The sequence below is a fragment of the Idiotropiscis lumnitzeri genome, chromosome 6 (genome assembly GCF_059441095.1).
Source record: "Idiotropiscis lumnitzeri isolate Australia: NSW breed Sydney's pygmy pipehorse chromosome 6, RoL_Ilum_1.0, whole genome shotgun sequence".
Taxonomy (NCBI): Eukaryota; Metazoa; Chordata; class Actinopteri; order Syngnathiformes; family Syngnathidae; genus Idiotropiscis; species Idiotropiscis lumnitzeri.
In genome coordinates, this window is record NC_142396.1 from 8800738 (window position 1) to 8824125 (window position 23388).

The 23388-nt window shown below is 40.0% G+C and overlaps 1 protein-coding gene across 2 annotated transcripts in view; it reads left to right on the plus strand.

Moving 5' to 3' along the window:
• The window catches only part of megf11 (multiple EGF-like-domains 11), a 104988-nt gene that overhangs the window by 7824 nt on the left and 73776 nt on the right, over positions 1-23388 (plus strand). The window contains exons 1-2 of one of the 2 annotated variants that reach the window (XM_088299244.1): positions 3905-4109; positions 22905-23035. The gene's annotated coding sequence lies outside the window, so the exon portion shown is untranslated. Of the gene's footprint in view, positions 1-3904; positions 4110-22904; positions 23036-23388 lie in introns of those variants that run through there. The other variant, XM_088299245.1, reaches the window with a different exon arrangement.

Here is a 23388-nt window from a genome sequence, read left to right on the forward strand (position 1 = left end):
GTCAAATAAGGTGAAGATACAGCACTTTAGATATAGAGCGATATATCAATATATTGCTCATATCATTTTTTAAGATAAGTATATAAATTATGATAATAGGTTTAATGTATGTATTTATATGGATGTGATTGTATATTACATATTTGATACACCAGAGCAGAACGTTGGTCGAGTGTTTACCATATCGGCCTTCCAGTTTTGAGGTCCAGAGTTTGAATCTCACATCTGGCCTTGCTCTGCAATTGGCTGGCGACTCGCCCAGGGTGTACAAAGTCTCTCCCAAAGTCAGCTGTGATGAACTCCGGGCCACTAGTGACCCTCTTGACGATAAGCATAATAGAAAATGAATGCATGGATGGATGTTATGGCAAGCTAGATAGATACAATGCGCTACTTTTTGCGCTGCCTTAGATAAAGCTTCACATTCTGCTCAGGTGTGACAATGCAGGCTCATCAGGGACTGGAACGTGTTCAGTTTTAGGAATTCACATTCTCACCGGATGGGAACATGCATTATCATGCTTGAACATAAGCAGATGGTACAGACGTATTTTATTTTGACATAAAAAGAACGGCACGGCTGTGCATGTGTGTGTGTGTGTGTTGAGCAACGTACTGCTCAAGTCTGTTATGACGAAAAAGTACTTTTTTAGTTGATGTGTTAATTAAGTGGGCTTTTAGATAAAACTACATATGCGTTTATATTCACCGTCTTTGTAGATCCACCTCGTCATCGTGAACCAAATTGGAATGCTACTGCATTCATTTTGTTTACATAAAGGGAGTCATCATTTCGTTCAATCCGTGGAAACTATTGATGAGCCACCCGCATCCCATTCATGAATTGACCAAATAATCCAGGAACATGTTTTCCAAGCAAAACGTGGCTTTGTTGTTGCAATGAACAGAATAAAGAAATCCACATAAAGTGAGCTCAGGTGTAAAATCAGCTATTGACCTGCAGCGCACGCTCGTCAGTGAATATTGCGCTAGACGTTGCCATGATTGACATGATGTTAGGGTGCTTTGTGACTTCACTTTGCAGATGAACCCTTCTAGTCTTTTGTGATGTGTCGGAAGCTAACAGTCTGTGAACCTTCTCTAAAAAGCGCACACTTGAGTAGCTTGATGGCACTCTAATGAGGCAGTAAGAACAAAAAAAATAGAAAAAGGAGATTCTTTTTTTTTTTTAGACAACACTGAAGAGTGTTACTGCAAGCGCGGTCAAAAAGGATCCGAGTGTCTGAGCGCGTGTGTTGGGAAGGGGGCTCTATTTCATAAACATGCAAACACACGACACCTTTGTTGTTAAGTCACGTGCGGTGTCGTAGCAGCAGGTTCTGGGTTCAAACATTTCTCAGAAGCACCTGCAACAGCCCTTTCAGCGAAAAAGTGCATCCTGAAAGAAGTCTCGTTCCACCTGATCTGCTTCTTTTCTTGCTTCACTAGAGGACTGAGGTGTTCATTCTTGCAGAAAAAATCTTGCTCCGTGATCATGATAATTAAACCTTTCCAGACAATTTAGCCACTCTTCTTCCACATCGTATCGACTGTTGCTGCCAGTGATCAGGAGCAGAAGGAATAAAAATAAAGAAAATGTTAGTTGATTTTGTATGGTAGAGCAGTCATCCCTCACAAATATTCAATTGACACTCAGTCACACCTATGGATAATTTTGATTTTAATGTATTTACTCATAAGCCTTCAAGGGGAAATTCAAACTCACACTCTGTATGTTTTTGTGTTGCACTAAGTGCAGGTCTATAAGAGGTCTACCCGGTACCGATCCGCGGGCCACTTTGGACCGGGCCGTAGATAAAGGTAACACAGATAAAAGAAAAAAAACTTCCAGTATTGCTGTTTTATTATTTGAGGCTAAAAAATCTTATTTTGAGAAGTGACAGGGTTCTCTTTGTTACATTAATCTATAATGTACTCGTGACTCGTGGTGCAACGGATCATCTTTGATCCGTGATCCGTTAGGATCAAACACCATGGTTCGGGACCGGTACCAGCCGCGGAATGGCTGGTGAAAAAAATTGTGCACAACACGTTAAGGCAACATAGTTAGTCCGCAATCACTAAAATAGCAACAGGCGACGTTGAAACCCCCTCGTAGATCACGTAAGTCGCATGTATGGGCGCATTTTGGCAATTTGGGGTGAAACGAGGCCACAAATTGATAAGGGTTGTTTTTATGCCTCTTGTCCCGCCAACGTCATTTTAGACTGAAGACACGTCATGAAAGATGCAAACATTCTCAACGAACACACCGCCTCCGTACTGGCTAACTTCAAAATAAAGCTTAACTAGTAATATATTGAGTCATTGATGCCAACGCAACAGCGTTAGGAAACCTTTACTTTGAAGTTGGCTCTCGTGCTGGCTTCACGGCTACCTTGACTTCCGTGTTTAACCTTTTGGCTTGCTTTATCATAGTTTTAATCGACATTACATCGTTGCCACCATCAACACAAAGCCTTCGCGAAATCATATTCTGTCGCTAATTTAGGACGCTAACAAACCGCTAGCTAAGTACGCCGTCATGTATGACACGTCTCCAGCTTTATTGGCCATTACTGGCTTCCTGTTAGCATTGGCAAAGCACATAATTAAAACACTACATAGTCCTTTAGGGTCGGAGGCATTTTAGTACTGATGTCATTTTTACATGCTAACCTATTTCATAAGTGCATTTGTTAAGATCAATCAACTGTCCCTTTAAAGATTCCTGAAGCTTAATTTCGCAATATTGGGCCATTCTTTCATAATACTTCAACGCATTTCAAGATTTCGTCCGCTATACTTGCCACTGTACGATAGGTGTCAGTAGAGAGTAAATGTTAATGAAGCATCAAGTAATGAACCTTTAGCTGAAGCAATACACAGGTGGTTCAGGAGGCTTCATTTTGCCCATTACTAGTTAAAACCACACAGTACTTGGTAGAAACACATTTTATCAACAAAGTACAGTAACTCTTTTGTCTCAAAAATAGTGACTGATCCGCGATCCGAGTGTGAGCGCGCATCATCCATTAACATCGTTAACATGGAATAGCTTGAAGTAGCTTTCCCTTTAAGAAGGAAATGCAGCAAATTGCTTAAATTCTTCCACTAAAACGCCTATTGTGTTGTGAGTGCATTTTTGTTTTGGAGCGGTAAAATGTGAAACACAGACACCTTGCTATCTGATGTGCTCTGACGCCAAAATGGTCAGCACCCATAAATGTCTGATCCTGGAATATCTTCTGGATAAGTTAATGTGTTTTAGCTGAAGTAAGATAAGGTTTTATCTACTTGTCACATATCCGCCGTCACATAGTGAGAGATGTTTACATTTGTGTAGGGATTGGCCACTTTGTCTTTGTGTCATCCCTTTGCTAATGCATCCAAAGTTTCTCTATGCTGCCATCTTTTTAGCTTTTGTTTTAGCACAACCTCGGAGATTGGGAAATTTAGAGCAGGGCTGATCTGAAGTGGTTCATATTTTCAGAAAAAAAGGAATCAACGAAAACAAATGAGTCGTTCTACTTGTCATTCTGTGATATGAATCTCCAATTTTGTCTAAATCAATAAAGATATCGTCATGGTGTCCAAGTCATTTTTTTTCTTGTTAGCTTCTGAGGAGGTTAAAAAGGGTACCAAGGCCTGTTTTTAATTAAGGCGTACGTAAGTACAGATTTCTCTTTTCAAGTAAAAAGTTGTCAGAAAAATAAATACTGGTTGTAGGAATACCAGAAAAATCTACTGACGTAGTTATTTCCCACCACTATTAAGAATGAAAACGAGGCCCCCATTGTGTGTGCATGAAGGTACTTGTTTGGAAAAACGTGTCGGTTGAAGGTGGGCGTGGCCTCACCATTGGCGCCCGTGACGTCGTCCTAGTTTAAAGTGGGCCGCGCTTGAGCCTCAGATAAGCATCCGCGGAGGAGAGAGAAGAAGGAGAGGGAGAAGAGAAGGGGACACACCGCTGCATCCTGTGACTCAGGTCCGAGCACCAAGCATGATGAGCCTTCTTTTATTCATGGTAGAGCTTGACACCCGCACCATCCGGAAGTATCTCTTTGCTTGTTGAGGGTGGCAACTTTGCGTCCCAAGCGTCCCCCACGGTGAGTTTTGATTCATCTCCTTCATAATCCAAAAATGTCATTTAATTGGCGGTGACGCACATTTATGACACACCGTCGATTTCTGATCTGATGTATTTGGTTGTTTGTGTTTTTTTGGGAACGGTTAGTCGTTTTTTTCTGAGGGGGGTTTTGGAAGCTACCGGGCTGGTGGCTGTGTGATAAATTGGGCTTTCTATTTAATTGGGCTGTTGGCGAGTCTATGCTATGGAAAGAGGCGTCGTGTGCCAAACGAAGTGGGGAAAAAACGCTGTATCAGCCAGGAGAGCTTTTCAATTTACTGTCAGCTCCATGCATTGTTTTGCACGTCTGTCGTGCTCCAGCGACGCGCGCTATTAGTTTAAACATACATTCATGCAAATGACATGTAAGTGTGTTCTGGGGTAGCTCAGCAGTGAATTGAAGTGCAACAGTGTGCAATTTTGATCCTTCAAGTGAAGCCCAATGACTCCTGGTTGTCTTCACAATCGAACTCTTAATTACCTGTCATTTGTCGCTTCTCGTGAAATGTTAAGTTACACTTTAAATACGCGCATTAATCTAAGAGTTTACCACAGCCTATTGTTAAATTTCAATGAGAACTCGATGTAAAGTTTGGTTTTTCACAGGGAATGAGAGAGACTGATGAATATGTTCTAATTCCACTCAGAAGAGACCACGCGTACCTGTTATTGCACAATTAAACCGTTAGATGGCAGTGGAGTGCCGGATAACGAAGCTGATTAAATTCCCATTAGTCTCATCGTCAAAATCGCTTAATAATGGTGATGTTACTGCATTGTGGGAAAATAAAAACACCAAATCACCACATTTAGTAAAGTAATAGTTTTTTTTAACACTGAATACTGTGAAATACACATTCATTGTATAGTTGTATGCAATTGAGCTGCATATACTGTCGCCACAGCTCTGTGTGACATCCCGGATGCCATTAATCTTAAAGGAATTATCTTGTGCATATTAGTGTTACTTAAATTGCGTCAATGCTTGGAAAAGGAATTTTATTTTGTAAAATGGTTGTTTGTTTATACAATTTAGAACTCGACAGATCTCATTTAGCCCATCTCAGAGGAAAACAAAATGAATCAAATCAGAAAACCGTTTCATCCATTTCAAATAATACAAATATTTGGACTAATTAAAAAAAATTCCCAAACACTTCATGGTTTCAGTGTCATGCATTTATTTAATAAGCAATGATTAACCAGGTGCAAAATTTGCCCAACTATTATTAATATTATTATTATTATTATTTTAACATTTATTTTTACAGTAATAATTTCAGTGGTGTTGCAGTTTGCTGAAAAACTGCTTCAATGAGAACAGGACATTTCCCTCAGGTTTGTGTGCGTGTGTGTGCGGGGGGGGGGGGGGGGGTGTGCGTGTGTGTGTGTGTGTGTGTGTGAGGCCATGCTAAACAAGAAGAACAAGCTATTATTAAGCAGATCCTTCAAGGGCAAAATACAAACTTTTTGTGTTCATGCTTTACAGTCCTGTAAAACCCAACCAGTAGAAATCCCTCCTTTAATCAATACGTGAAACTAGTGCCGATGAGTGAAGGTCTGAGATGATGGAGGTTTGACATTTCACCAAGTACGCTTTGCTTTCCCTGCTCCTTATATTATCAAATTCTCAGTTTTGATTCAACATAATCGAAAATGTTTGTGTTAATGTGACATTTTAGCAGCTGTTGAATTTCGATAAAAAAACATGGCAACTTATGCTTTTAATTCTTTTGTATGCTCATTTCCCACCCATGCACGCTCACTGTCTTTTAATTATATACACTAGTGTTCCGCTTTGTTAGTATGATTGTCTGGTGATGTGCCGTGTACTTTGCAATGTGCACTAACGATGCATTGAGTCAAGTTTGCAACGCCAACTCATTTTTGTGGGCTCAGCACTATGAACCCAGTTTTTGCAATGACACGTGAACACCTCAACATATATTGTTATAATTTAAGGCTGACTTGAACTTGTTTTTTTTGTGCGCTCTGTTTAGCTCTAGTCTGTCAAAATGTCTCAAAAGCAACAACTCCAATGACCTTTGTTCTGCGAATTAAGCTGTTTTTTTTTTGTTGTTGTTTTGCGCTGACTGATCGCTCTTATTATTTCAGCGAAAAAGCACATTGAACGTTGAGCAAACACCCTGGAGCCATAGCAAGTGCATTAAGAGAAGTTAATGAAATACATGGCGGCCGGGCCTGCACTGTACTTTACTTGTGAAAGCTGTGGCATTGAAATGTTGGTGGAGAAGGAGTCAAAAGATTGTGTAGCCTTTCTTCTATTGTGTACAATATACAAAGTTGGGCCTGACTGTTATGAATTTATGTTTAGGCTACTTACGATATTTGGCAGAATAAACTTCGGAGTTGTGATTGATTGGCCAATTCATTTAAAATAAAGAAAAAATATATAAATAGTATGAGTGAAGCAATATATGATATAATGAATAAAATAACTTCTCTTCTGGTACTGAATTAGAGGCAGAAAAATGGACTGTTTTTTATTACTTGGTTCTTTAGTATTTGTTTTGTTAACTTTACAACAGAGAAGAAAATTGGGGGTGGGTGTGGTGGGAGAATGTTTGAATGTCATGTTGTGATCACAATAAGTACACACAGCGCATAAAATAAATTCTATTTTTAAAATACCGGTGGCTGGTATTGGCTGATTAAATCAGTGCCAAATCGGTCGGGTCCTAATTATGACTACTTGTACGATAATGACATCTAATCCTTCAGTGTTTCCCAACCTTTATTCGCCAAGGCACATATTATACGTTCGATAGATTTCACAGCACCAAATGGTATTTAAAAAATTTGATAAAAATAATGATCTCATCTCTGTTTACTCTCAAATCGATTTGCTCGACGGACTCTGTTACCGTTTAGTTGAACACACAGGTGATATACCGTGCTCATATTTAATTCTTCATTGGCTACTATGAGTCTCTGGCATATATAGATGAGAAAACATAACTTATTTGTGGTATAGTAATAATGATTTTTGGACTTTAAGTGGAATTGGATCATTCTCCATAGCACACATGACACACTAATTTCAATGTCTAGCAAATAGTCTCAGAGATAATGCTCAAGTTGTGTGGTTGTTGTTTGCATTGGCTGTGTTGCATTAATGAAGTCTCTGCAGCGGTGTGGCATGCGGGTGCCTCTAGTTGTACTGCATGAGTTCAGTTGTGTTTAACTTTTAACATTTGCATTTAATCTTGACATTTTTAAATTTAGTTCATTTTTTTCAATTTTTTGTGCAATCCTTTTTAATTGAAGCATTATTGAAGTTCCTTCCCCGAAAGGTCCCATATCTCATTTACTAGTGACAAGAGCAACTCTTAGGATCGGCTAAGAACACAACAGTGTGGCTCAGTACAGTTCCACCACAATAATGCACGCGTTGTTGAATGCGTAGATCAATCCAAATTTTATAAACTTTGTGAAGACAGAATATTTGACAGTTGACATCATTGTATTGCGCAAGTGGCTCACATTTTGCCCTTCGTGAAGAAAATACAGTAAATGTCGTGCACTACAATATTTTATTAACTCATTCGCTACCATTGACGGATATAGACGTACTTTCATTTTACCTGGGCTAGCAGTGAATGAGTTAAGAACAAAGTGCAAAATGATGATAGATTGTTCAAGTGCCGCATGATTCAGCTGCACGGCGCCGTCATTGTCCGACATCAGCAATTTAAATTCAGCTTCGTTAGCTGTCTCACAGGTCTGACCGCGTCTGCATCTGATTACGCATGCCAGCATTTAATTAATAATTGGACAATTGCCGACAGCCATGTTGGTCAGCCGGCACTCTGCGGAGAAACAGATTGGCTCCCTCTGATATGCAAGCGAGGAGCACAAACGGCCAACGCAGGCTGATTTTGGAGATACGGAAATTCCGGTGTGGCGCCGTGTTAATCCAATTTTCCCAAGGTGCAGCCCCCCTGCAGGGGAGCGACGTCTGCACTGATCCTTGCTGTGCACTGATGAATGAACTCATTAGTTTCTTTCTTGTTTAAAGACAGTCATGTATGTCCCTTGTGGGAAACCTGTGACTTTTTGCACATGTAAGCATCCACCTGACATTGCTGCTATGAAGCATTTTCACTGTCACTTGCAGTCAAATAACCAAAGCTACAGCTATTTTCCAGCACGAAATGTGGAAATGAACAGCGACAAGAGCCTCCGCGTGCGCGTTTGGGATGTGTTGCGCTTTGTCGATAAGGCTATCATTCATCGTTAGGCCTGAGACAGCAAAAAATCCTCTCTCCATCACCAGCAGGATTTGTACGCCCAGTTACCTCCTGCTTTCACATCTGCAGATCAGATAAACAGGCTTTTATCATTAATTATAGTGGAGTTAGAAAGTGTAATCCACTTGGCTAATTGAATCATTTAGACCGGGGTCTCCAAAGTCTGGCCAGGGGACAGTTTGCAGCCCGAAGCTTGTTTTTGGTTATCGAAAAATATAATTAAACACTGCCTGCGGATATTATGGGGTAATGCTATGTTAGCATGTTCAATAAACATAAAGGGAAGAATATCAAAGTGGCCCCTTGAATCTTTCCGTTTTTCCACACGTGGCGTAAGAAGTTTGTACACTTCTCATTTGACACTCTTTGAAATGATTCAATTCATGAGACATAACAGGCACTCAGTCAATTAGGTTGATTAACAGTCGAGACGTATTTAATTAACAAGGGAAAAAATAGAAAACATTTGATAAATTTGTTATAATTATTTTTTTTTATTTTTGAAACCAAGTAACACTTAAAAAAATCTCCAAATACTACCTCTCATAATGCAGCACTGTGGTGTAGTAGGCACAAGTGTTCATCATAAACAAGAAAGATTTTTATTCCTAAAAAGTGTATTTCATATTATTGTACTCTAGTGTAACGTTATGCTCCATGTGTTCATGTGTCAAATAATAATGACAATATTAATAATGATCGACAAAAACTGAGAAAAAAAATCAGCCAGGCAAAACCAACAACCACAATTCTTAAAACAGCCCCCACCCAAAAAAAACATCCCTAATGCATACATACAATCCATAATCATGCAAATATCATACAATTTAAAACTCAATCAAATTAAAACAAAATATAACTCATCACTCTTTAAATATGTTTAACTCATTGACTGCCATTGACGGCTAGAGACGTCAAAAATATATATTTTTTCATTTGGCTGGAAGTGAATGAGTTTTAATAGGTATTTGTATGTGTATTTTTTTTATTGTGCTCGTAAGTGCATCATATTGGACTGCCTCTAACAATTTGGTATTCTCATGTCGCTAACCAAAGTATTCTACACAGCTTAGTATGATGCACTTCAAACTACAACCACACTAACTGATTAATGGTAAGTTTATAAATATGTGACAGTCAATTCAAACTGAGCTGGAATTATCTTTGCAAAGGCCATACTTTTCATCCCCTGTATTGGATCTTATTGGATGTGGTTTGAATACTGTACAGCATAACTAAGACACACAGACTGCTAAATGTTTTTTTGACAACGTAAAAAAGGTTAACAAGAGGCCTAACAATGCCCTCAGAAGTAAGGGGGGAGGGGGGTAGATAATTCCCTTCTAAACAATGATATCTTTTCCCAGCATCATACAGCGGTGACGATTCGTCAAAGTCATAAATTAGCGTTAACATCTTGCCCCTGTTCCCTTTTCATCAAACATTATTTAATGAATATTGAATAATTTATCAGGCATGCTAACAAAAGACAGGGAGGCTTGAAAGGTGAGGATGAACTATAGGAGCGGGCTTGATGAAGTTTTAAAGCTCATCTGATGAAACGTTTAATTAACATGCAAAGCTGACCTGAGTGTGAACCACTCGAGTCAGGTGATCATGACGCGTTTCGCTACTGTAGGTGACACTGTCATTTGATTTCACATTTTATGCCGTGTAGAGTTATTCATTCGTGTGATGAATCAACGCGACAGGTACTGTTGCTGGGCTACATTTGGGCTCTGAACTCAATACTGTGAAGAGAGGCCTCGTCTATTTTTTTTTATTTTTTATAATAAATCGTATATGCTTTAACTATTGCAAACAACGACCAACGGAAAGAAATGCTAATCAATTTTGATTGACCTTGTCTGAAAGAGATAGATGGATAACAAAGTTGGAAGTATAATATTATTCACTCTGATTATCCTGATTTAATGATGAATGATGAATGAGTCCTCCATTCCCAAAAATGCCCAAGGCATTTTTTTCTCCCTTGTGTACACTCACTGCTGAGAAGAAGTTACGCTAATCACAGCAACAATTGTTTATGCTCGGCATGACGCTAACATCCCGCCAATGAAGTAAGGAGGCCAACTTCAAAATAAACCATACCAAATAATATATGGACGCCAAGGCACACTTTTATTCTGAAGTTGCTTCCGGCAGTGTGTCGTGGTGCCTTGACTTGTCTTCCAGACACTGTTTGCGGTTGTTTGCCGTTGTAAACCGTTGCCGACTTCAAGAACACAACGGCACCCTGAAATAATACTCAATCACTATTTAAGGAACGCTAAAAAAAACTCCTGGATTACCAGAGTTTGGCAGTCCGCTGGGCGGGGCCGGGGGCCGACAATTTTTATGAATAAGGGCGCAGGGTCGATAGCGGACGGAGACCGGGGGGCTGACCGGCAAAAAAGGGTCAAGTGCCGCTGAATTGTACAGATGTACAGCGGTTCTGCTAGCAATTGCTTCATGTAGGCTGGCGAGAGCTTTCGTGTCACTTTTCAAAGGCAGTCGATATACATTTTATTCTGCCACATAATCGGAATTGGCCGATCAGCCTAAAAAAAAAAACAAATTTTTATTGTGCGCTTTTAGAACCAGCTCTCTGCTAGATATACTGCATGTCAATAGCACTAGAACATTTTTAATATCTTGATATATATCTATGATATATACAAACAAGGCAGAATTTTGGATCCAACTCTTCTATTATCATGTCCAATCTCTGTATCCTCACAGGAATTCTTTGGACATGACTAAGAAGAGAATTGCTTCCCTCCCGACCTTATATGCAGCCGCACTGCTCCACTATATTTCACATGTAGCATCGTATCAGCGCATCTCGGCCGCATGCTGAGCCTCGCCTCTTCAATCGGTGGCAGCAAGTCAACTCTGGCCTATTTCCAAAGTCTATTGATGGATTTCAGTGCTATCATCGAGGCAATTTTAACCCAATAACACAAAGCTCGTGCATGCGCTTATTCAGCACCCGTCTACGTTGCATGTGATCAATGAGCAGCTGTCAGGACAGTGAAGGGAGCACACGTTAAACCACATCTGGGATTTGGATGCGGAATAACTGCCCAGTCGACAGGGGCGCCTCCTGAATAATACAGCAGCGCAGCCGCGTGTCGCATCTCCTTTGGCCCCACGCTGGCAACGCTTGTGCACTCGCAGCAGGTCAGGACATGGTGGAGCCAGCACTAGATCATGTCTGCAACTCACTGTGGTGTGTTTGGCGAAAGCGTCATGGAATAGGTCTTTACAAGTCGGACATAATCTCCATTTATGCATCTGTGTTTAATCTTGGTCTTATTTTCTTTTTTTACTTTTACAGGATCAAACTTTGCCTTTTATCTGTTGCTGTTTTTTTTCACAAATATTGCTGCTTTGAATTAAAAACAATTTTTTACTTGTTTCTGTTAAATACAGTTTTTAAAAAGTCTACACACCCCTGTTCAAATACCAGTCTTTTTGTGATGGGACCCAGATAAATTGTGTCAAAAGTTAAATTTTACACCATTAATGTGACAGATTTTTTTTTTGTTTTGGAGAGGGGATTTAAAACGAATCAAGCATTATAATGTGGTTGTACAAGTCTGCACACCCTTTTATAACTATGTTCAGAATGAACCAATCACATTTAACCGTATGATGAATGGGAATCAGCACAAACCTGCCACCATTTAATGTACCTCCGATTAACCCCAAATGATTTTAGATATTCTAGTTGCCTTTTTCTTTCTAACAGTAACATGTTTTTTTTTTTTGTTGCTAAAACTGACTGGGATTGTGAACTGTTCATAATTCCCGCCACCTTGTCGAGGGCCTCACTTCCAACTGATGAAATACGTCCTCAAAATATAATGCTACCACCATGCTTCGCTGTCGGCCGTGATGGTGTTTTTTTTCCCGTGATGCGTCGTGTTGTGTTTGCGCCAAACATACATTTTAGAATTGTGGTAAAAAAATCCCATCCTAGGTTTTACTGCACCATAACAAAATCTCCCAACCACGTGCAGGGTAGTGTGTGGGAAAATGCAAAACTCTAATTTCTACACTGTCCTTCCATTTTTTATTTTTTATTTTTACGTGAATGAGGTTTCTGCATTACAGACATCCCATTAATGTGAGCATTTTCAAAATTACAGAATTGGACCTACGTGTTTTTCACAGGACAGCGACGATATACAAGTCATTAGGGCTGCACAATATATCGAAAAAATATTGATTATGCATATGGCCAAGACATGCAATATGGAATTAAATGCTTTTATCTGAATTCAACCAGATGCAAATTCAAATGTGCATCCCCATCCGATAGTTGAACATTATCGAGAGTAATTACAATTAATTAGCTAAAAAAACATTTCGCTTGCTTATTTTGCTGCATGGGGAAAAAGTACTTATATCATTAAATAGCAAAAATGCCATTTTTTTAGGCACATGTTAAATATCGCAATTATATCAATATTGCCTTAGTCAACAACCATATCGCATGTTTTTTCAATATCGTGCAGCTCTACATCGTTTGCTAATTTCCTACATTGGCTACTAACAACAAGATAATAAAACATTATAAAATCCAAGTGCACTAAGTCCACCGAAAAACCATGTTATGCATTTCCTATCTTTGTTTTACTTGACTAGGGACTTATTTATTGTGTATACTTTATTTATTTCGTCTTCCTCGTTCTAATTGGGATTACAGATTTAGTACAAGAGTGCCAAATACAGTACACGTATTACATGAATCTGCCTGACAACCGCATTTTACAAAATATAATCAACATGCCCCCCAAAACAACCTAACTTGTTGAACTTGTTCATTTCAAAAATGTTTTCAAACCAAAGAGAGAGCAGCCCATTAGGTTTCCTCATCGTTTTGCTGCATGTTCTTTGCAAAAGCGCGACTGTTTTGAATATAACTCGCTCACACAGCTGCACTGAACAAAAATATGACACAACCATTTTGTTTTTGCTCCTGTTTTTTCATGAGCTGAGCTCAAAGCGCTGAGACTGCTTCTGAGTAAAAAAAAAAAAAAAAAAAAAAAAGGAAAAAAAAAGACCCGTCTCTCTCAAATATTGTTCACAGTTCTTTCTAAATCCGGGTTTGTTAGCACCTCTCCTTTCCCAAGATTATCCTTTCACCTCTCAGGTGTGGCATATCAAGAAGATGATCTAACAGCATAATTATTGCATGGCTATGTCTGTGGCTGCTCCCAATAAAAGGCCTCTCTAAGATGTGCAGTTACATCACATGGAGATGTCACAAGTTTTGAGGGAGCGCGTAATTGGTATGCTGACTTTTGCTGTTGTCTGTGAATTAAATGTTAATCTGCTTCCATAAATCCCAAAAATTTCAGTAAAAGTGCACATATTAAAGTGTCATTATATTGTGGTTAGCCTAAGGCACACCTGTGCAATGATCATGCTGTTTAATGAGCATCTTAAAATGGCCGACTTATGGCGTGGATGGAATATCTCAACAAAGGAGAAATGCACACGAATATAGATTTGTGAACAATATTTTGGAGAAATAAGCCTGTGTGGTTATATTTTGGTTCACGTAACAAAAATCTTAACAGATCTCAGCATTATTCTACACCAGGGGTGGGCAAACTTTTTGATTGGTGGGCCACAATGGGTTCTAAAATTTGACAGATGAAGTGTTTTGGTAACCTCACCTCATCAGCGAAAAAAAAAAAATACATTCAATTTTAAATGACAGTGAACAAAAGCATCACAACAATATAGTTGTCTTTGAAAAAACACAGTATTTAGAAAATAAAACCTTAAACCTTCATTTAACTTCTTTTCAAGTTCGGCGGGCCGGATTAAAACGTTTAATGGGCCGCATATGGCCCCCGGGCCGTAGTTTGCCCACACCTCTTCTACACCAATATGACATGCCACAGCAATAACAAATCTTATTAAATGAATACCTGTCCAACAGCATCAATTAAAATTATCTTTAAAGTCAGAATATTGGATATTATGAGAGTCGAATACCGTGAATTGTTCTGAGTATAAAAGTAAGGTTTTAATGTTCGGTCCGTCATGCCGGTGACTGGCCATGCATGCAGTCTGAACAGAGCCGAATTGAGCTCTTATCTTTTGCTCATTTTTTAAATATATTCTGACTAAGTAGGCGTATTTTGTTCAAGTGGACTGAAGGACATTTAAAAGGTCACAGTGGCAAAATTGGACCCAGGACTTTAATGCTAATCCATCTGATTTAACTTTCATTTCACCACGCTGGCTATGTGATATGTTTCAATGGAGAATATATTTAGATTCAATGACCATGCCAAGACATTTTTTTTTTGTTGAACACTTTTCCAAAGTCTGTGTGCAATACTAGCAAGGAAACAAAGCATGATGTGCAAAATGTAATTCTCACTTTCAGTAAAAGTGCCTTTAATTCGTGATCGGCACTTTTTATATCCACTTCATAAATGCTAAATAAAGGTGTGTTCTAAAGCCCCTCTTTCCTATCCTCGTATTTTCACAACTCAAAACAAACCGACTTTCCCCTTTGAGCTCTGAAGGGTTTTCTTGTGCACCTAACGAACGCACTGATGCGTGCACCCATGGAGCATTTTTCTCTCCCGCTCACTGTCTTCTTCACACACCGCTTACCCGGCGACATTTGGCTCCGGTATCTCACCGCCTTGCGTTTCACATCTTGGACACTGACACAAAATAAATGAAGACGTGCAGAAGAAGATGCAGGGTTCAGAGTTTGAAGGCTGTGTGGCTGAGGTGCGAAAGCATTGGTGTGTAAAATTGCCCTGACAGCCGCACTGTTGTTTCAGCATCTCATTGTGAGAATGCGTCACTTCTCTCCTGTTCACTGTCTCCTTGTGCTCCACCTTCTCTTTGTCATACAGCAGATGAAGGTGTTTTGAGTGTTGTATAAAAGCCATTTTTAAAAATTTTTTTGGTGGGTGGGTGTGGGTTGCTCTTTGACTCAGTCAGAAGTGCATTCTGCGTTATTTTGTCAGCTTGAAATACTCCTGGATATTTTTTCCCTGAGTGGGGAATGAGATGGATGACCTGGCAAGCACTGCAAAACACATACAAGTGTCAGTGCGATACCTGTAGTTTCTTGTTACCTCCGCCATGCAAAAACTCAATCTTCTTCATTTATTTGTCGACTTGTTTGTGTGCAGGGTTGCACGAAAACAATCTTAGTGAGGCTCTGGCTTGGTCTGCGGAAGAAACTACTAGGTATTTTTTAAAAGCAACCTATTATGGATGAGTTACATTGTCATTTCTTCTATACAGATTCTGGACTATCTGCCCACCCATCAAGTGTGAAATTAAACATCCAAGTAAATTTGTTGTCTGCCTATTTCTGAAAATCTGTCAGCACGAAAGCCACCCTTCCTCCTACTGTGGAAAAAAAAAAATTACATTTGCATAATAATTACAAAATGGTTAAATTCACTAGTGGAGATTGACATGGCAGCTTTAGAGTGCCTTGTTGTCAGCTGTGAATGCGTGCATGTCATGCAGAGAAGGAGAAGAGAGGGTCTGGGGGGGGTGGTTTTCGGGGTTATTTTTCATTTTTTTAAATCCGGCACAACAGGCAACGTGCGTCGCGGGGATTCAAGCTGGCCTGGCCACTTTAGAGCGCCTTATTGTCTGCCATGTGTGTATATTACAGAGCGAGGTGGAAAAAAAAAATAAGTCTGACATGACAACTGGTGTTTATATATATTTAATTGATAGCACATTATAACCTGAAAAATCTGGTGAATAACTAGCTAGTGGAGACTGCTGTAGCATCTTTAGAGTGCCTTGTTGTCACCTGTACATGTACCCACTTGATGCGGAGAACGAGAAGAGGAAGCCGGATTGTTTTTATTTATTTATTTTTTTTGATTTTGTAATTTTTATTTATTTTTTTTTAAATTTCGACATGACAGCCAACGTGCGAACCGGGTTTTCGGGCAGGTGTGGTCACTTTCGAGCCCCTCGTCACCTGCCACGAGTGTATGCATGACACAAGACAGAAGAGCAAATCTGCGCAAGTGTAAAAAAGTCTGACGTCACAGCTAGTGTGTGTAGATATTTTACCGATAACACGAAAAATCTGGTGTGAATATTGAATTATCTTCTAGGTGGGCCCCAGCATGCTTGGGGCCCCCCGGACGTCTTCCCATTTCCTGGAAGGCAATCTATCATATAAATTTTCTATATTTAATGGTGCAGTTTATTTGTATTAATTAATAATGAAACCGTGAAAGTACTAGTACGAAATATACTAGTACTTTGATCCCTCTCTGTTCACATCCATCGTGCGGCTGCCTCTGCATCCACAAAGCAAACGTTAAGAGCAAGGATACATCATTTCCTCTCACGCAATTCCTCACCACGGTTGAGAGTTGAACCACGACTGGCCGAGAGTGAACAGGACGGTGTTTGTCTCCTCACGAAGCCTTTGCAGTGCAAGAAATAAAATAAATGAGGAACGGCTCCCTCCAATGGGTTGTGTCTCGTGTTGGCCTGCCCTGCAGTGAGGCAAGGTTATTCACATGAAAGATGGTGTTGAGATTAGTGAGCCCTGCCTCGGCTCGCGCCAATGTCCAGCAACACGGCGCTGTGTGATTTATGAGAGTCGTGATATCTGCGCTCGCCGCATGAATAAACCATGTAGCCAGAATTAAGCTCCTGTTAAACGACGCAAAGCACTTTCCCGGGAGCCTCAGCCTCCGAGTGGGACTCCCTGTCAGGAAAGTTGTGCTGTTGTCTTATGGCACTTTCATTAGGCTGCTTATTGATGGCAGGCAGTGGAATCTTCTCTCAGCAACCTCCAAATAGCACATAATGAATGACTTTGAAGTTGAAGTTGGATTATATTAAGTCTGGTACTGATTAGACGGCTGTCTGGGTGAAAGAAACGGAAAAAAAAAAAATAGAATGTTTGGAAGTTAACCACATTGTCAACGGCAGCGTTTGGTCCATTTCCACCCTGACTGTAAAAGCTAATGATGGGCTAAATTGATGGAGTGTTGCTTGTCAAATTGGCATCTTGTTGTTGAGCCCGCAAAAACTTCAACAAAGAACCTCCAGGTTGGAAAAAAACATGGGGAGGAGCCCAACATATTTCGTCAGCTGGCTTTATGTTCACGCTGTATGAATTGTGTATGCTCCGGTACTCTTGCGACACACGAAACATAAAGATCTGTTTGCAATAATTAATGAAGAGCCAACTTCTCTGTTCCCGATAATATATGAATATGGATCGATATTGGTCGTGGGGGCCCTGTGCATTATTTTTTTCCCCCAATGCAGCGACGGTGCACGTCTAAAAGTTCAAATGTCATTTTGTCACTGACAAAAGGACCAATGTCGGCACTATCCTGGGGCCCCATCCAGTTCGGAGCCCTAGGCGATTGCCTAGTATGCCTACACAGTTGCGGCATCGCTGCGAATTGAAGCTCACATTTGATGTCAATAAATCCAAAATATGGCGCGGCTAGATTTTAGATTTTCACACGTTGAAATGGACAAGAGTAGGAATGTGATCGTGTTTAACGTCGTTAGAAAGGTTAGCCTTACCTTACTGATGTTACTCATTTGTTTTTGTAAATTACATTCCCACACCCAAAAAATGTCACTTATACTGCGAAAGAACTTTTTCTTCTTCATGATGAATTTATTGACTGATGCATTGTATACTTCAGAGCTACTTATAGTCCAAAAAATATAGTAGCATTGTTCTGCTCATTACGACACCAATGTAATCTCTTTCCACTTGCATACCAATTTTAATCACGTTCTCCATTTGAACTGCAAAAAACCCCATTAATTTTAGAAGTAGAGGCAATTATATTTTTAAGACGTGGTCATAAGACAAAGAACCAATAATAGAACGTGATAAACAACAATACAAAACATGTGCAAGACCATCAACATCGTAGACCAGTAAAGTAGTTGGTCTGCGGCCACCATGGCGATGACACGGATGCTATTTGCCTCATTAGTAATCGTTGTAGTCTCTCTAATTTTGTATATTTTAAATATCTTTTAAGGTTCAATTACTATGTGGTTTAATGTGATTTAAAAGTAGGTGGCTTCAAACAAAAGATGCTCTGTCGTGAACTGTTTAACCAGTACCATGTAAGAAAAGCTGCAATTCTGAAATTTTGTCTCCTATTCATCGTTTTATCTGAAACCCAAATAAATGTCTTGCATATACACCAAAAACAAAGGAATTGACCATGCCAGTCCAATATTTTCGGAGGAGACTGTCTATGGGTGGAAACCCATAATGGTCGTCCATGAGAAATCACAACTACAATGTGGCCCGTGACAAAATTGAGCTGGCCAAGTTGGCCCTTGGAAGCAATCGTTGGCCTAGACTTCAATGCACAAACTTGAACTAACCACAATATTGGATTTACAGTCCGCATGCGCACCAGCGCACCACTTATGTGTACCCCTGCATATAAATAAAGGTGTGATTGAGTGATTGATCTCGATGGCGAGAAAAAAAAAAGCAAAACAATCACTCTTATTTTATGGTCACCTGTAAAAGTCACAAAATATGTTGAGTGATGCTCACAATTTAAAAATATTAAAAGCAGACACCTCCCGGAACAGTATACGTACTTTCAGGGTGTCATTATGCCGAACACTGTGGCCTATTTGCAATAGTTTAATCAGCTCCGGTTCATTTGTGATTTAAAATTGTTCCTCAGTGAAGTAACATGTTTTGTCAAGAACGCTGGCGATAATTTCATTGAGAACATATATAGAGATGTAGAAAATAGCAGCTTAGCCATTTAAGTGCTTCGATAAACTCAGCGTTCTTCGCAGCTGGTAGCAGGAAGTCGAAAGTTCACTTTGTAGTTGTGTTGCTTTATTTGTGACATAGCAGCGTGTCATTGGCTCGTCACACATCAGACACACATGCAGGTACAACGCTGATGCAAAGGGAAGCGCCACAGCCTCGCTAATGAGCCCTGACTCTTAATGACATCCTCCCCCCCACTTCCTCTCTCCCTCACATACGCACAACAGTGCCGGCCAGCGCTGGGTCTGATCTCATTGGCACTCCGTGCCGCCTGCTTACACCTGTAACCTTTGGATCAGTCCAAATTTGGCTGCTCGGGAATCCATCAGCGGTGATTAGCAAACAGATTGAGCAGCAGGATGAATTTCTCATAAAAAATGTATGTTGGCGCTCAGCTCACATTTAGACGATTGAACAAAGACGTGGTGCGCACAAAAGCACCTCGCTGATCAGGAATTCTCTCTGTGGCGCCGCACATGATTGCAACGCCCCATGATTTCGTCTTTCTTCCTCTCCGCTTGCTTATGTACAAGCACATTTTAAATCAACGACCAGCAGTGAGATGAACCTGGGATATGATGTGCGATCCATAGATAGGACTTTGCCCTCTTACCACGGTGTTCTGAGCTGCATTCATGGAGGATTGCAAAGGGGGCTGGTCAGCCAGGGGACACGCCGCTTAATTGCATTGCACTTTAATAAGTCACATGCTGAAGGCACCGAGCTTTAATCATGCAGATGTCTCTGCTGATAACTACTACAAGGGGCGTAAGGAGGGGGGGGCGGGTGCGCCACCTCATCAGTGTCAATGTTTCTCCCTGCAGGTGGAAATTCAACGGTGCCTACATTGAGACTCCCAGGAGCTTGTCCTTCTTGTACTCGGGCAGTGTCACTCCATTCCGCACACTAAACAATACAGTTACGTTGCTTCTGCAATGAGTTTTGCTCAAATTTGAAATTGCATGGATAGTAACGTGCATCATATGTGCATAGACATTGCAGCCTATCAAAACAAAAGGTAGCCGACAAGTTGTACCATCAACCACACACACGCACACGCACGGTTCCGGATATTCCATCATTGGATAAAAACTTCAGGATGAACCTAAACGTTTCTTTTAAAAGCATACAAAGTGGCGGTGCTCGCTATAATGAATGATGTATTTGACGCTCAGGTGATGACAGTTTTTAGTGATGATGATTTTTTTTTTATTTTTAATTCGCTGTGCGCATCAATGTAAAACAAACAAAAAAAAAAGTTTGGGAGTGGCAAAGCAAGATGGCTGCCAGTGGCTTCACTTTATTTCTTGATACAGCGAAGCAGGATCAGGGGCCGTCAGTTTTTATGAATAAGGCTGGAAGGTCAAGGCCGGAACGGTACCTAGGTCGTGACTGGAGGGCGGGAGACTGACTGGTAAAAAAAATAAAGGGTCAAGTGCCCTGCTCTGATAAATTATATACTGTATAGTTGAAAAAATCGTGGAGGGAATGGTTTTCAATTATATATTGTAGCAAACCTTCAGTTGTGTTATGTGGATTGTTGTAAGAGTTTTATAAGATACAACTTTCTTTGGGACCCTGAAGCTATCGGTAAATCTAATAAGAGGGTTGCGTGAGAGGAAAACAACGGCGTTTTCTTTGACAGATTAATCGTTCATTTTTACAATAAAGAGGTTATTGATTATCCATGGTTTTTTTCATTGCGTTAGCAGACGCTACGGTATATTGTCCGCAGGGTGGCCAGATAATATTTACTGCTGCAGAAGCAGCAATTTTAAATTAAAAAAAAATAAAAAATACTTTGAAACGATCATGATTTTTCGATTAATCATTGCACTTATATCTCAAATGCAACTGATGTTTGTTCAGGAAAATTTCCACTGTCATTAGATGCAACCATGCTATATTAATGGTGAGCCCACAAAATATGACATGGAATCTCATCTCCATAGCGAGAGAGTCAGCTTTTAAAGACATCTTCCTGGCAAATGACACGCTCTCTCCCACTTTCAATATGGTGTTCCACAGGGTTACATGTTGGGGCCCCTGATGTTTTCATTGGAATTGCAACCCTTCGGATTCATCTTAGGAAAACACGGTAGTCACCTTCACTGCTTTGCGAATCTATGTCCCACTAAACTAAAAGGACGTTTTCTCTTTAAGGCCACTTTTGTCTAGTCTGAAGGACATCAAGGCCTGGATTGCACTGCATTTCTTGAATTTCAACGAACAGAAAAATGAAGTTATGGTGGTTGTTGTACATCCTACCCTGCTGTAAGGGCCCCCCTACCGCCTTGCTGAGTTGAGACTGTCTGTATGTATGTCCATCTATCCATCAGTTTGTCTGTCTGTCCGTCCATCCATCTGTCTCTATCAAGTCAACTATTTCAATTCTAAGAATGTTACACGACAATGGAAACTTTTATTCCATCTAAAGTTTCCATTGTCGTGTAACATTCTTAGAATTGAAATCAAACTAACTCGCTAGCCGACTGACTATCCAACCAACCATCCCAGACCGACCGACAGACCAGCCTCTTAGCTTTGTGTGGTTCTATCATTTTTTTATATTAACTTTACTTAGAATTGAAATGAAATTAACTAGTTGGCTACCTAATGAGCTAACAATATATTAACAACTTACTTTAAAAAAAAGTTTGACATTCTTTTCAACTGATTCTCATACTGTTGAAAAAGAAACACCAAATCAATACTGTAATATTTTATTTAGCTGTCAAATTAATATTTAACTAACTAACTAACTAACTAACTAACTAATCATCTCATCAACTTAAATTAAGTTGGTTTATGCTGCATTGTCTCATAAGGTGTATCAAATTGTATACAGTATTATAATCCGTATAGTATTTGTTATGAATTATGTTTTCCTTGTATTTACTTAGCTTTTATTATGAATGAATCATTGGATATATTTTGTTGCTATAAAATAAAAAGGACGTTTTTACTACCATATGGTCATTTACATGAATTAAAAACCAATCCTCATATTGTTACCAGCAGCAGTAAAAACTAGAATGTATTATTAAAATATACTGCATATCGTATTCTAACGGAGTAGTTTCCTTTGTAGGCAGGTCGTCAGTGAGACAAAGATATGTTAAATGAGCTTATTAGGGAGGGCAATGGAGTGTCTCTTCCCGGCAAAAGAAAGACACTGAATTATTCATTGGGCCAAGAGACAAAGCAGTCATATTGTGTTTTTGAAGAATCTCAAAAGTGCCCTCTGACCTCATGGTGGAATCATTAGGAGCAGAGCGTTTCAGTCTGATGACAAACACAAAAATGCCGTGCATGTGTTCCGCGTTATGAGCCCCGTGTAGGCTTTGTTAATGAGAGCAGATCATTTGGTCACACAGCGGACGAACAGCGTTGCAAGCGTTTGAAGTGTGAACGGAGTTCATTGTGGTCGCCCCTCTTGATTTAATGCAGCCTTTTATTTCTTTAGCAAAGCAGTGAAAACCAGGTAGGAGGCACATAGTAAAATGAAATGAAAACTGTGATTGGACGTGGAGGCTGCACCGAATAAATTGGCCTTTCAAGAGCAGCTTATGTGAATTATACCCCTGTGGAGATTCTCACTCCCGTAACAAATGTATGAGTCGGTGTGTGCGAGCGTGGCAAGCGTGTGTGTCTTGTGTCATCATAAGCTCATTAGTTTTCTTCTTGCCAACAGATCTGTGACCTGTCATCACTTCTCCCAGAGTGTGTGCATCTGAACACAACACAAAGAGGCTTCAGAGCGCCCCCCCCCTCTCCGCCGCCCCCTTTTTTGCTCCTCAGCATCCGCACAAGTGTTACTACTAGGTGAGTGTTAGGTCACGTGTCTCCCGCTATTAGCTGATGCGTTATTGTCTCTATCTTCAAGGGCTCCAATCACTTTGCGTGAAGCTACCATTCCTAACAAGCACACTCGGAGAGCGTGGACCTCAGCCAAGGTTTTTCATTTGCCAAACCAACTATAAACTCAATAGCCAAACTTTCATCTATATCCAAAATGTATTTGCAAACAAAATATGATTGGAGCCGACTGCACACAAGTACATAAGTAGACATTTGTGATGCAAAATTTAAAACCACAGTTACAAGTAAAGGTTGAACCATATTTTACTCCAAATCCACATTGCAATTTGATTCATTTAATTTTCGTCTCTTTTTTT